Raw genomic sequence first — 15,965 nt, 5'->3', positions numbered from 1 at the left:
ATTTGTAGATTCTTGTTTTGCTCAGTGACTCAGTTGCTCAATAGCAGTCATGGTCAAGTAGATTTTGTTTTAAAGGTCAGTATTCTTCCAGCATTTTTGATATCTTAGAGGATATTCTACATGGTCATCCCATAACAATTTTTCTGGCTACGGGCTTATTTGTCACACTCACTTTCAAAAATAGTACTGTAAATGTTCAGTCATTCATTCGTTTATTTATTCAAGAAATATTTGTGAAGTTAAATAACATATCAGGTAGTATGCCAGGAGCTGGAAATATCACAGTCTGGGATGAGAAAGAAGGAATTAAATAAAACTATCCCTCGAAATGAAATAACCATGAATTATATTGAGTGTTATATACAAAAAGAGAGAGCCTAGTAATCGAAAAAACATAAGGTCATCAGGGAAGCAGACTTCAAGCTACGGCTTAAAAACTGAAAGGAGCTAGCCACGGGATGAATTTCGAGAGTGGAGTTTCAAGAAGAAGAAAGAGCAAATCCAGTCTCAGGGCCTCCCTACACCATATGAGAAAATGAACTGCTATAATGGTAGACAGTTCAGTTATGGCCGAGTGTCAGAACAATAAGCATGGTGGCTAATCTGAATTCTGTTTCTTGTGCCTAGAGAAGCTAGTGAAGGGTTATAAGCAAAGAGATACAACCTAATTTATGTTTTTGGGAGGCTGTGTGTGTGTGTGTATGTGTGTGTGTGTTTGTGCACCTGTGTGTTTGTTTGGTATAGTTGACACAGACTGTCCTATGGACAATTGATTAGAGACAGTAAATACATAAGTAGCAAGGCCAGATGGAAGGCCTTTACCCTGACAACTTCATCAAAGGGAGATGGAGAGAGACTAATGGCTTTGAAGAAGAATCTATAGGACTTGCTCAGAAATAAGTTGTATAGAATGAGCCAAAGGGAGGAATCCAATTTAAAATCATGTTTTCTTATTTGAGCAATTAGAAAAATAGTGGACCCAATTACTAAGGTGAGAAAAATTGCAGAAATAGCAGATTTAAAGGCTAAATCAATCTGCCTTTGAAAGACTTAATTGGTTCATAACCATGAGTATGTCTTCAATTCACCTTCAGGGACCAGAGTTCTAAATAAGAGTGATATATTCATCAACTGGGAAAGCCAGACCAAAAGATACTGGTTTTATACATCCTCAGACCCTCTCTTTTATCCCTACTGTTTTGTAACTGGAGGAAAATTTTTCTAATTCACAATTGCTGCCACATTTGGAGAAATATTTGAAATACACAGGTTCCATTCTAAGATGGCTGAATAGGAACAGCTCCGGTCTGCAGCTCCCAGTGTGATGAACAGAGAAGATGGGTGATTTCTGCATTTCCAACTAAGGTACCTGGTTCATCTCACTGAAACTGGTTGGACAGTGGGTGCAGCCCATGGAGGGCGAGCCAAAGCAGGGCGGGGTGTTGCCTCACCCGGGAAGCACAAGGGGTCCAGGGATTTCCCTTTCCTAGCCAAAGGAAGCCGTGACAGACTGTACCTGGAAAAATGGGACACTCCTGCCCAAATACTGCAACCAGCAGACCAGGAGATTCTCTCCTGTGCCTGGCTTGGCAGGTCCCATACCCATGGAGCCTTGCTCACTGCTAGTGCAGCCATCTGAGATCAAACTGCCAGGCTGCATCTGCCCTTGTTGAGGCTCGAGTTGGTAAACAAAGCAGCCAGGAAGCTCAAACTGGTCAAAGCCCACCACAGCTCAACAAGGCTTACTGCCTCTATAGACTCCACCTCTGTGGGCATAGCTGAACAAAAGGCAGCAGAAACTTCTGCAGACTTAAACAGCCCTGTCTGACAGCTCTGAAGAGAGCAATAGTTCTCCCAGCATGGTGTTTGAGCTCTGAGAATGGACTGACTGCCTCCTGAAGTGGGTCCCTGACCCCCATGTGGCCTAACTGGGAGATACCTCCCAGTCGGGGCCTACAGATGCCTCATACAGGCAGGTGCTCCTCTGGGATGAAGCTTCCAAAGGAAGGATCAGGCAGTAACATTTGCTGTTCTGCAATATTCGCTGTTCTGCAATATTCGCTGTTCTGCAGCCTCCACTGGTGATACCCAGGAAAACAGCATCTGGAGTGGACCTCCAGCAAACTTCTACAGACCTGCAGCTGAGAGACCTGTTAGAAGTATAACTAACAAACAGAAAGAAATAGCATCAACATCAACAAAAAGGACATCCATACCAAAACCCCATCTGTAGGTCACCAACATCAAAGACCAAAGGTAGATAAAACCACAAAGATGGGGGAAAACCAGAGCAGAAAAGCTGAAAATTCTAAAAACCAGAGCGCCTGTTCTCCTCCAAAGGATTGCAGCTCCTCGCCAGCAATGGAATAAAGCTGGACGGAGAATGACTTTGACGAGTTGACAGAAGTAGGCTTCAGAAAGTCGTTAATAACAAACATCTCTGAGCTAAAGGAGCATGTTCTAACCCATCACAAGGAAGCTAAAAACCTTGAAAAAAGGTTAGACAAATGGCTAACTAGAATAACAGGGTAGAGAAGACCTTAAATGACTTGATGGAATTGAAAACCATGGCGCGAGAACTCCTTGACGCATGCACAAGCTTCAATAGCTGATTCGATCGATTGGAAGAAAGGATATCAGTGATTGAAGATCCAATTAATGAAATAAAGTGAAAATACAAGTTTATAGAAAAAAGAGTAAAAAGAAATGAACAAAGCCTCCAAGAAATATGGGACTATGTGAAAAGACCAAATCTACATTTAATTGGTGTACCTGAAAGTGTTGGGGAGAATGGAACCAAATCGGAAAACACTCTGCAGGATATTATCCAGGAGAACTTCCCCAATCTAGCAAGGCAGGCCAACATTCAAATTCAGGAAATACAGAGAACACCACAAAGATACTCCTCGAGAAGAGCAACCCCAAGACACATAATTGTCAGAATCACCAAGGTTGAAATGAAGAAAAAAATGTTAACGACAGCCAGAAAGAAAGGGCGGGTTACCCACAAAGGGAAGCCCATCAGACTAACATGGGATCTCTCGGCAGAAACTCTACAAGCCAGAAGAGAGTGGGGGCCAATATTCAATATTCTTAAAAAAAAGAATTTTCAACCCAGAATTTCATATCCAGCCAAACTAAACTCATAAGTGAAGGCGAAATAAAATCCTTTACAGACAAGCAAATGTTAAGAGATTCTGTCACCACCAGGCCTGCCTTACAAGAGCTCCTGAAGGAAGCACTAAACATGGGAAGGAACAACTAGTACCAGCCACCACAAAAACATGCCAAATTATAAAGACCATCGATGCTAGGAAGAAACTGCATCAACTAACGATCAAATAACCAGCTAACATCATAATGACAGAATCAAATTCACACATAACAATATTAACCTTAAATTTAAATGGGCTAAATGCCCCAATTAAAAGACACAGACTGGAAAATTGGATAAAGAGTTAAGACCCATCCATTTATTGTATTCAGGAGACCCATCTCACGTGCAGAGACACACATTGACTCAAAATAAAGGGATGGAGGAAGATCTGCCAAGCAAACGGAAAGTAAAAAAAGCAGGGGTTGCAATCCTAGTCTCTGATAGAATAGACTTTAAACCAACAAAGATCAAAAGAGACAAAGAAGGCCATTACATAATGGTAAAGGGATCATTTCAACAAGAAGAGCTAACCATCCTAAATATATATGCGCCCAGTACAGGAGGATCCAGATTCATAAAGCAAGTCCTTAGAGACCTACAAAGAGACTTAGACTCCCACACAATAATAATGGGAGACTTTAACACCCCACTGTCAATATTAGACAGATCAACGAGACAGAAGGTTAACAAAGATATCCAGGACTTGAACTCAGCTCTGCACCACGTGGACCTAATAGATATCTACAGAACTCTCCACCCCAAATCAACAGAATATACATTCTTCTCAGCATCACATCGCATTTCTTCTAAAATTGACCACATAATTGGAAGTAAAGCACTCCTCAGCAAATGTAAAAGAATAGAAATCACAACAAACTGTCTCTCAGACAACAGGAAAATCAAATTAGACCTCAGGATTAAGAAACTCACTCAAAAACCACACATTTAAAGCAGTGTGTAGAGGGAAATTTATAGCACTAAATGCCCACAAGAGAAAGCAGGAAAGATCTAAAATCGACACCCTAACATCACAATTAAAAGAACTAGAGAAGCAAGAGCAAACACATTCAAAAGCTAACAGAAGACAAGGAATAACTAAGATCAGAGCAGAACTGAAGGACATAGAGACACACACACACACACAAAAAAAAAACCCTCAAAAAATCAATGAATCCAGGAGCTGGTATTTTGAGAAGATCAACAAAATTGATAGACTGCTAACAAGACTAATAAAAAGGAAAAGTGAGAAGAATCAAATAGACGCAATAAAAAATGATAAAGGGGGATATCACCACAGAACCCACAGAAATACAAACTATCATCAAATAATACTATAAACACCTCTACGCAAATAAACTAGAAAATCTAGAAGAAATGGATAAATTCCTGGACACATACACTTTCCCAAGACTAAACCAGGAAGAAGTTGAATTTCTGAATAGACCAGTAATAGGCTCTGAAATTGAAGCAATAATTAATAGCCTACCAACCAAAAAAAGTCCAAGACCAGATAGAATCACAGCCAAATTCTAGCAGAGGTACAAAGAGGAGCTGTTACCACTCTGTCTGAAACTATTTCAATCAATAGAAAAAGAGGGAATCCTCCCTAACTCATTTTATGAGGACAGCATCATCCTAATACCAAAGCCTGGCAGAGACGCAACAAAAAAAAGAGAATTTTAGATCAATGTCCCTGAAGAACATTGATGCAAAAATCCTCAATAAAATACTGGCAAACTGAATCCAGCAGCACATCAAAAAGCCTATCCACCGCGATTAAGTTGGCTTTATCCCTGAGATGCAAGGCTGGTTCAACATACACAAATCAATAAACGTAATCCATCCCATAAACAGAACCAATGACAAAAACCATGATTATCTCAATAGATGCAGAAAAGGCCTTTGACAAAATTCAGCAGCCTTTCATGCTAAAAACTCTCAATAAACTAGATATTGATGGAACGTATCTCAATATAACACAAGCTATTTATGACAAACCCACAGCTAATATCATACTGAATGGGCAGAAACTGGAAGTATTCCTTTTGAAAACTGTCGTAAGTCAAGGATGCCCTCTCTCATCACTCCTATTCAACATAGTGTTGGAAGTTCTGGCCAGGGCAATCAGGCAAGAGAAAGAAATAAAGTGTATTCAATTAGGAAAAAAGAAAGTCAAATTGTCCCTGTTTGCAGATGATATGACTGTATATTTAGAAAACTCCATGGTCTCAGCCCAACATCTCCTTAAGCTGATAAGCAACTTCAGTAATGTCTCAGGATACAAAATCAATGTGCAAAAATCACAAGCACACTTATACACCAATAATAGACAAACAGAGAGCCAAATCAAGAGTGAACTCCCATTCACAATTGCTACAAAGAGAATAAAATACCTAGGAATCCAACTTACAAGGGATGTGAACGACCTCTTCAAGGAGAACTATAAACCACTGCTCAATGAAATAAAAGAGGACATGAACAAACAGAAGAATATTCCATGCTCATGGATAGGAAAGATCAATGTTGTGAAAATGGCCATACTGCCCAAGGTAATTTAAAGATTCAATGCCAACCCCATCAAGTTACCAATGACTTTCTTCATGGGATTGGAAAAAACTACTTTAAAGTTCATATGGAATCAAAAAGAGCCCACATTGCCAAGACAATCTTTAAAAAAAAGAACAAAGCTGGAGGCATCATGCTGACTTCAAACTATACTACAAGGCTACAGTAACAAAAACAGCATGGTACTGGTATATAGACCTGGTATATATACAGTAACAAAAACAGATATATAGACCAGTGGAACAGAACAAAGGCCTCAGAAATAACACCACACAAGCACAACATTGACAAACCTGACAAAAACAAGAAATGGCAAAGGATTCCCTATTTAATAAATGGTGCTGGGAAAACTGGCTAGCCATATGTAGAAAGCTAAAGCTAGATCCCTTCTTTACACCTTATATAAAAATTAATTCAAGATGGGTTAAAGACTCAAATGTTAGACCTAAAACCATGCAAACCCTGGAAGAAAACCTAGGCAATACCATTCAGGACATAGGCATGGGCAAGGACTTCATGACTAAAACACCAAAAGCAATGGCAACAAAAGTCAAAATAGACAAGTAGATCTAATTAAACTAAAAAGCTTCTGCACAACAAAAGAACTACCATTATAGTGAACAGGCAACCTACAGAATGGGAGAAAAATTTTGCAATCTACCCATCTGACAAAAGGCTAATATCCAGAATCTACAAAGAACTTAAACAAGTTTCCAAGAAAAAAACAAACAACCCCATCAAAAAGTGGGTGAAGGATGTGAACAGACACTTCTCAAAAGAAAACATTTATGCAGCCAATAGACACATGAAAAAATGGTCATCATCACTGGTCATCAGAGAAATGCAAATCAAAACCACAATGAGATATCATCCACGCCGCTTAGTATGGTGATCATTAAAAAGTCAGGAAACAACAGATGCTGGAGAGGAAGTGGAGAAACAGGAAAGTTTTTACACTGTTGGTGGAACTGTAAATTATTTCATCCATTGTGGAAGACTGTGGCGATTCCTCAAGGATCTAGAAATAGAAATACCATTTGACCCAGCAATCCCATTACTGGGTATATACCCAAAGGATTATAAATCATCCTACTATACAGATACATGCACATGTATGTTTATTGTGGCACTATTCACTATAGCAAAGACTTGGAACCAACCTAAATGTCCATCAATGATAGACTGGATTAAGAAAATGTGGCACATATACACCATAGAATACTATGCAGCCATAAAACAGGATAAGTTCATGTCCTTTGCAGGGACATGGATGAAGCTGGAAACCATCATTCTCAGAAAACTATCACAAGGACAGAAAACCAAACACCCCATTTCTCACTCATAGGTGGGAGTTGAACAATGAGAACACTTGGACACAGGGCAGAGAACATCACACACCAGGGCTTGTCGGGCAGTGAGGGGCTAGGGAGGGATAGCATTAGGAGAAATACCTAATGTAAATGACGAGTTGTTGGGTGCAGCAAACCAGCATGGCACATGTATACCTATGTAACAAACCTGTACGTTGTGCACATGTACCCCAGAACTTAAAGTATAATAATAATAATAAAAGAAATACATATACATTTTGTTTCATGTGCCTGATGACTATTTCTTACAACAGTGCCCTATTTTCTCATGACTGGGTACCATGCATTGGCTCTGTCTATCTTTCTTCATTTTGACGTAAATTCTACGTAATATTGTATAAATATTTTATAGTATATGGTTCTTACTGTTACCTAGTTTCAACATGAATGAAGATACATTTTTTATTTTTGCTCACTTTGAAAATAGTTCAGGAATCTTTTGAAAAGGACAGAGAATTAGGAGCTAGTTCTTATCCTGTTGTCTTTTTCTAAAGTTCCAAATATCTGTTCATTAAATTCACCTGTATATAGAACACTGCTGTTAACTTCCAGGGTATGCATAAAAATGAAGATTTAAAATTAAATAGGCCACGTGACTACCGAATGCATTTGCCATGGCTATGCATGTCAAAATTTCTAATTTGAAAAAATGATTACTACAGTGAATTATGAGTAGCAGATCTGAAGTTAGAGGAGGCATAAGAAATCTTTCATTTTAAAAACTTATTGAATTTTAGATACAAAATGTCTTCATCAGCAGGGGCCATGCAGCTCAGAACATTCATTTAGAGTTTAATAAAATAAGCCCATGGTTACAATTGTCTTCATTAAAATATGTTTTATAAATAGGTTTAATTTGCCTGATTTCAAATACAGGCTAAGAATTAAAATGAAATCACAAAAAAAAAAAACCTTGAGAATATTTTTAGAATTTAGATCTTTGCCTTCATAAGACAAACCTTACATGGCCAAATAAACAAATAGATATTATTTTAACATTTTGGAGGTATCAGTGCATCCTGATCCATAAATGATATATGTAATTTGCCTACTTTGTTTAGGGTAAAACCATGAAACAAACAAACAAAAATACTTTTTGTCTAAATGGAATAAGACGTTTAACTTTTAACGTTTTATCCTTTCTAGTTAAGAACTAGTATTACCAGGATAATTTGTTTTCGAGAAAGTAAACCTAGATTTAATGAGTGTCAAACTTTGTGCTATGGGATTTACATATAAAATCTCATTTAATTCTCCTAAAATCCCCTTGTTCATCTTTATTATATAAGATATCTGTGATGTACAGTCAGATTAAGTAATTTATGCAACTTAACAGAGTTTGGTTATGAGGGAGCTCATTTTGTTTCCTAATATCAGAGTGGTTTAACTGTGCCTAAAATGCAACACTAGAAGATAATGGTATAACATTCTCATGCATATATTTTATAACGCAATTGATCATAATACTGTTTTTTACACATGTAGCTACCCATGATAAAACATTGATTCTCTGCATGTTAAAGTATATAACAATAAAACAGTATTATAATTACTAAAGCAATTAGTCCATGTTTTAATAAATTGATTTTCTTATTAACATGGAAATGATAAAGAATTCAGTGATAACTTCATAAACTAAACAGACATTTCTTGATTTTTAGGGTAACATTTATAATGCTTAATCATATGTTACCGACAACATGCTTTTCATAAAGGTCAGCCAGTAATTTAATCCAGCTGGTGGAAAAATAAATAAATGAACATTTCTAAGTATGTGATAATTAAGTTATTCAGTGCAATCACAAGATAGCATATCTTGGATATTTCAAATGGCTCTAGTGAAATAGAGCCTAGCTAGAGTTTTTACCTTTTCTTGCTTGTATCAATCAGAGGCCTACTGAGAAAACAGAACACAGAGAAAGTATTCAAATAGTGTATGTTTAGTGCAGGTGATTTGTTACTCTTGTCATGTAAGATCTAAGCCACACAGAGGACAGTGAGGTAACTAACACAAAGATCAGAAGCAACCACTCTGAAACTGGAGGACAGGAATGAAGAGGTGTTCCATGACCCCTGGGCCATCTGACCAAACCAAGCTACAACCAGCTGTCAAGAGAACATGGCAAAGTGCAGCTGCAAAGGTCTCCTATCTTGTGATAGAGAACAAAGCAAGGAAAAAGGGAGGAACATGTCTAAGAGCAAACAGACCAAGCACCAGCTACCATAGTTCTGCTTGCTGGTGAAGAAATAATTTCGTTTTTTATATTATACCCAACAACACTCTAAAGTAAGTAGAAGTTACATTTTTAAAATTTTTTTTAAAAGTTAATAAATCACAGTATTTTCAACAAGTCTTTTCATAAAATGTTGCCCAAATATTTGTGTATTATTATCTTTCGTCTATGTTTTATTTGGTCTTACCCTTACCAAATGCAATACCACATTCTGAATACAAATGCATTATAATTATATGTTTATTTAAAATTTATTGAAAGACACAATTTTATTCTCAGATAAATAATTTTAAAAACACTTTAAAAGATGGAAAAATGATAATGTCATTCAAGGATAATGCAACAAAGAAACCAGTATTTATTCTTCAGTATGCTTTAATATATATATATTCTTTTCCTAAGAATTTGTAGACTGATGTAGGTACAAAGTTGGCAACTTAAGGGCTGTCGGCAAAAGTCTGCCACCACTTTTTGTAAATAAAATTTTATTTAAACGAAGTCACACCCCTGTGTTCAAGTATTGTCTGTGGCCATTTGGCTTACTATAGCAGAGGTGAATAGTTGTGACAGACACCATATGGCTGACTAGCCTAAAATATTTACTGATTGACCCTTTAAAGAAAAGATTGTAGACTTAGGAAGTGAGTATGTGTTTCATTTTTGTTTTTAACTGAAACCTCCATTAAAAGAGGAACCTAATTTTACTTCTTATATTACCTGAGAATAACAGAAAATAAAATCACAAAACCAATTATGTCTCCCTCATATACCCTCAACACAAATATATACCTAGAGTAGATTTAAACTTCATATAAAGCAAAATTATTTTGCCAGTGGAAACATTTGAGCTACCCAAATTAGGTTATCTTATAAATGTGCTTAATAATTCAATTATGAGGTATTCTTTAGAAAAGTTATTTTTTAATTTTTTACCAGGTAGATTTAATGAACTTTTTATTAAATAGGAGTTCATATTGTAGCCAAGGTTGTATATGTTTGTTTTCATAGCCATTGGTAACATAATACTTCTTGATGCTTTTAAATGAAAATCCTTCTCAAAAGTCTCCGTGTATGTATAATAAATATATATTTACTTAAATACAAGTGTCACAAGCAAAGTTAATGATTCTTAATTCGGTAACTATTTTGTTTACCTTACATTTATCATTACAAAAATAATTTTAATTTTGAAATATGTCCTAGGAGTATGAGTATAATTATAATTGAATGATTAGCAGGAATACATAATAAATAGTGATCATTTCATCTTGGGCATAGGTGAAGCAAAGGAGGATCTCTGAGAAAGTTTTAGGTGAAACGCAGCCTCCTGATATTAAATTATTAGGAAGCATCCTTTAAAAACTAATAAAATAAATAGATAAAGTACATGTTGTTAACCAACTTCTAATGATTGCAATAAAGCCTCTTGCCGAGACCGACTTTTAAATTTATTCCTCAAACATGGATGGACTATCTACTCTGCAGAAATCACTGAATATGCACAAGAAAATTATCAGTTTAATTACTACTTGTTTAAGAAAGCTAAAGAAAAGAGAGAAAATACAGTGGTCAAACAGAATATATTGTGATGACAATTAAGGGGCATGCATCCAACTCATTTCCAATATAAGGTGTCTGAATTCCTCACAAATTATATATAACATCGTTGGTAACTTGTTCTAAAGTACAAATTTTATTTACCATGATAAACAACTCAATATAGTCCCAATGCCTACATTGCAAGACTAGGAGCTTGCTTAATTTTATATGTGTTTATCCTTCACCATAAAATTAAAAATGGAACTCATATTTATTAACGCATTTGTTGTTCTGTCTTGCTCTGGGCAGAAGCCAAAATTCCTAGCCTAGACTTTACCTCTTTCTCTGTAACTGCTCTGGTAGCCTGCAAAGAAGTACAAACATGGAGTGTGGAGCAGAAATGATGTTCTCTGATGTTCAATGCCCCTTTCTAAAGTTCACCCTTTCTGAGACTGTATTTCAAGACTGTATTTCAAGCTACACTCTCCCATTCTACATTTCAAAATTAACACCAAAACACAGTGGTCCATAACTTCTGTTTCGGTTATGTCACGGCCACTATTGCTGTCACCTAAATGCACCTGGATGATATCAGATGGCCTTGGTATTGACTTTAATATTTTTTGGTGGCCTTGACCAACAATGGTAAGTCAGCTTACTCCACTGTTACCAAACCCGTGCTCTCTGTTAATGGAGATGGCCTTTTCCTATTAGACATCCGCTTTTCTTATGAGCCCCTGGAGAGCCATATATGTATTACTTCTGTCATTATTACTGCTCAGACTCTCCCTTTCCATAACTTCTACTGTTATGGAATGAATGTTTATGTCTCCTCCAAATTCATATATAGAAATGCTAATCTCCAACGTGATGGCATTAGAAAGTAAGGTCCTTGAGAGGTGATAAAATCATGATGATAGAGCCCCCATGAATGAGATTAGCACCCTTATTAAAGAGGCCCCAGAGAACTCTCTTGCCCTCTTTCAACCCTGGGGGGAGACAATGAGAAGTTGGCAATTGCAGTCTGGAAAAGGGCCCGCCCCAGAACCTGACCATACCAGTATCCTGATCTTGGACTGTCAGCCTTCAGAACTGTGAGAAAAAAAAAAATGTGCTGTTTATAGCCACCCAGTGTATGGTATTTTGTTATAGCATTCTGAACTGAGATATCCATCTGTCACAATTTGGTAAAAGCTCCATTCAGGGACAATTTGGAAATAACTCAACTGCCACATTAAAAATTTAGAACTTTCAAACAAAATTCTGGGAGATGTAAACACAAATCTCTGGGTTTCTAATTTAAAGGGACACCTTTCTTTTACTTTCACTTCATTGTAGGAAGTAATCAACATCTGTTGTGTCTTTTTCTTCCAATTTTATGTTGCTGCTGGTGACAAACTCAAGATTGTCTTGGAGGACCATCCTGTCCTATACAATAGGGTTCTGAGCCCTAGGTGGGGCTCTATTTCTAGCTCAGGGGTAAAGCATCAATTTCATTGCAATCTCTCTCTGTCTCTCTCTCTCCAGACACACACACACACACACACACACACACACACACACACATTATGCTTATTGGTTCAGGGTAGAAGTTTGTGCTAAATTTGTCCATACAGAGGAATGCATGGGACTGTTATTCATCAGAAAGAGAAACTTTCTTTTTATGCTGGCTTTGAACCCAGGAGGCTATGAGTATTGACCTACTATGGGCCACCATAAAAAGTAAAAGAAAGAATACACCATGAGAGGCAGAGCTTAGAGATTCATAGAAATGGTGCTCTGATGATATAGTATGAATCCTGAATATGATGGTGTCTGAAACTAGGACTAAAAACAGATGTTTCAGTTTTTGAACCAATCAATTTGTTTCTCTTTCTGCTTGAACGTGTTAGTACTGGATTATGTCACTTGAAATTGAGAGACTGTAAAGCAGATATTAAGGGATAACTTTTGTCTCCCTGTTTGATGGTCACTGGAAACTCCTTAAGTATTCCATTACATCAAGTGTGTGGGTGAGGAAAGGGGGATGATTTGTAGGATAAGCCAATTACTGTGAAGAGTAGATGCTTGTACGTTAGCAGCGATGAATCTGTAGGGGTCTGCAGCAACCTCAATTCTTGTCTCCTCAGAAGAAAGAATTCAACCAGAGAGCACAAGGCAGAGTGAGAGGCCGAGGCAAGTTTTAGAGCAATAGTGAAAGTTTATTAAAAAGTTTTGGGACAGAAATGAAAGGAAGTAAAGTACACGTGGAAGAAGGCCAAGCACTTGACTCTAGAGAGACAAATGAGTGGTTTGACCTCTGGCTTGGGGTTTTATATGTTGGCATGATTCCTGGGGGTTGCATCTCTTCTCCTCTGATTCTTCCCTTAGGGTGGGCTCTCCGCATGCTCAGTGGCCTACTGGCAGTTGGGAGGGGCTCTATGTGCAGTCTGTTTACTAAAATATGCATGTTCACTTGGGCATTTTTCCCTTATCTGTCCGGTGTTCCTAGAGGAAGATCGTCTGCCATTTTGCCTCTTAGTGCTCATGTTTGAGCCCACTCACCCAACTTCTGAGATCTTATTGGGAAACTGCTAATCACCAGTTTCTTGTGTTTCTATCTGTTGGGAGACTGCCTTTCCCTGGTGCTGGCTGCAACTAATTATTATTTTAGAGAGACAGTTAATGACCACCTGGCCATCACCTGATGGTTGCCTGACATTCCTAATTGTGTGGGGCCCTCTATTACCCTGCTCATGTCTGACTGGCTACCTAATCAAACAATCTCATGGTCAATTTCAACCCACCCATGTTACATCACTGAACTAGGAGCTGTGAAGGGATGGACGTGTTCAATTCTTGCTAGTCAGTGCAAGCCATTCTTGGCGTATAACACCAATAGTATCTTCATTCCTCTATGACTTCCCAAGTTCTCTCAGTGGTTATGCAGAATTTTTTAAATTTTGTAGGGCAATGCTGATTTCTAGTCTGGCATGTCAGTTACTTAGAAGTTGCCACTCCATCGTAACAACAAATAAAAAGATAACAAAATCATCAGTTCTTGTTACATCTGGTAGAGAAGTGAGTGCAGATCACTGTCTATCACTCCCAATGTTGGAGAAACAGACAGACAGATACAGAGAATCACAATTTATCTGAGCAGAAACCCTGGATCAAAAATCTCTGCAGGAACCAGTGGCAGGGTGGACCTGAACTGTAATTGATAAATTGTTGAAGCACAGTGTGGACAACTCTGGGACTTAAAAACTCCAGGAGGCCCTGTTTTCGGGAGGCTGCTGCATTTTTATAAATTTTACCTTCAGGAGTGCTACCAATTCTTCACAGTAAATATTGGAAAAAACTTCCCTTTGTGATATTGGTAGGGGGAGACGAAAAGTAATCATTTTGAAAGATGCCATAGCATTCTGTTCTTCTTAATATAAGGCCTGCCTTCAGGAGAAACTATTTAGCAGAGACTAATCTGCTGGGGTTTTATGAAAGCCTAACTGTCCTGGGGAAAGGAAGCCTTCTACATGGAGGAAGGGAAATACACAGCACTTGCCCTCTTCCAGCCATCCTGCTCCACCTAAGTGGGAGAGGACCAGGAGGCACTAGCGAAGTTCATGGTCCAAGGGCACAATCTTACCAAAAGACTGAGATCTAATTATAAGACAAAAACTTTTCTTGTCCCCACAATTTACTGTTATATTGCTAAAGGTCTACTTACTGCAGTTTCTTGTATCCTGTAGGTTATATCCATTTTTCAGCAAAGAATTATAAGGCATACTCATAAGCAAAAACAAAGTTTGAGAGACTGAAAAAGATTCAGAACCAGTTGGTTATAGAAAGAATGCCAGAATTATCAGATCAAGAATCAAAACAAAATCTCCCCAAAAATCTATAATTACTATGCTAAGAGCTTTAATGGAAAATGTAGATAATATGCCAAAACAGAAGAATAATATAAGCAGAGAGATAGAAATTATATCAAAGAGTCAAAAATAATGCTAGAAATTAAAGACTCTGTAAAAGAAATGAAGAATTTATCGTGTGGGTTCATTAGACTGGACGTGGCTGAGGAAAGACTGTCTGAGCTTGAAGATATGACAATAGAATCTTCAAAAACTAAAAACAAAAGATAAAAAAATGCTGAATAAAAACCCCACAAAAATAGAATAATATCCAAGAGCTGTGCAACAACAAAATGTATAATGTAAGTATAATGAGAATACCGGAAAAAGAAGAAAGAATGGAATGAACAGAAAGGTTATTTGAGAAAATAATGACAGAGAATTTTCCCAAATTAACGTCAGAAACTAAACAACAGACCCAGGAAACTCAGAAAACACAAAGCAGGATAAATGCCAGAAAACCTATATCTGGCCAGGAGTGGTGGCTCACACCTGTAATCCCAGCACTTTGGGAGGCTGAGGCAGAAGGATCATGAGGTCAGGAGTTCGAGACCAGCCTGGCCAACATGGTGAAACCCCATCTCTACTAAAGAAACAAAAAATTAGCCAGGCATGGTGGAACATGCCTGTAATCCCAGCTATTTGGGAGGCTGAGGCAGGAAAATCATTTAAACCCGGGAGGAAGAGGTTGCAGTGAGCCGAGATTGCACTATTGCACTCCAGCCTTAGTGACAGGGTAAGACTCCTTCTTAGAAAAAAAAAAAAAAAAGTTAAAAAAAGTTGTGAAAGAAGCCAGAGGGAAGAAAAAAAAAATTTGAAAGATAAGAATTACATACAACTTCCCCTCAAACAACATGCCTGAAAGAAGAGTGTAGAATAAAATATTTGAGGGGTTGAGAGAAAAAAATAAAACAAACAAACATAAAAACACCAACTTAGAATTTATTACCCCTCAGATGTGAAGGAGTAGTGAAGATTTTCACAGAAAAACAGAAATTGAGGGAATTTTTTGCCATCAGATGTCTTGCAAGAAGAGTTAAAAACATGTTTTTCAGTACAAAGAAAAATTATATAGGTCAGAAATGCAGATCTAAATAAAGACAGGAAGAACGTTAGAGAATAAATAAGTTAAAAAGAATACTTTTATTTTTCTTATTCTTAGTTTATCCAATAGATAACAAAATTGTTCAAAATAACAGTAGAAGCTATA

This window comes from Pan paniscus, chromosome 4 (genome assembly GCF_029289425.2).
Source record: "Pan paniscus chromosome 4, NHGRI_mPanPan1-v2.0_pri, whole genome shotgun sequence".
Lineage (NCBI taxonomy): Eukaryota > Metazoa > Chordata > Mammalia > Primates > Hominidae > Pan > Pan paniscus.
This window is presented reverse-complemented; position numbering follows the sequence as displayed.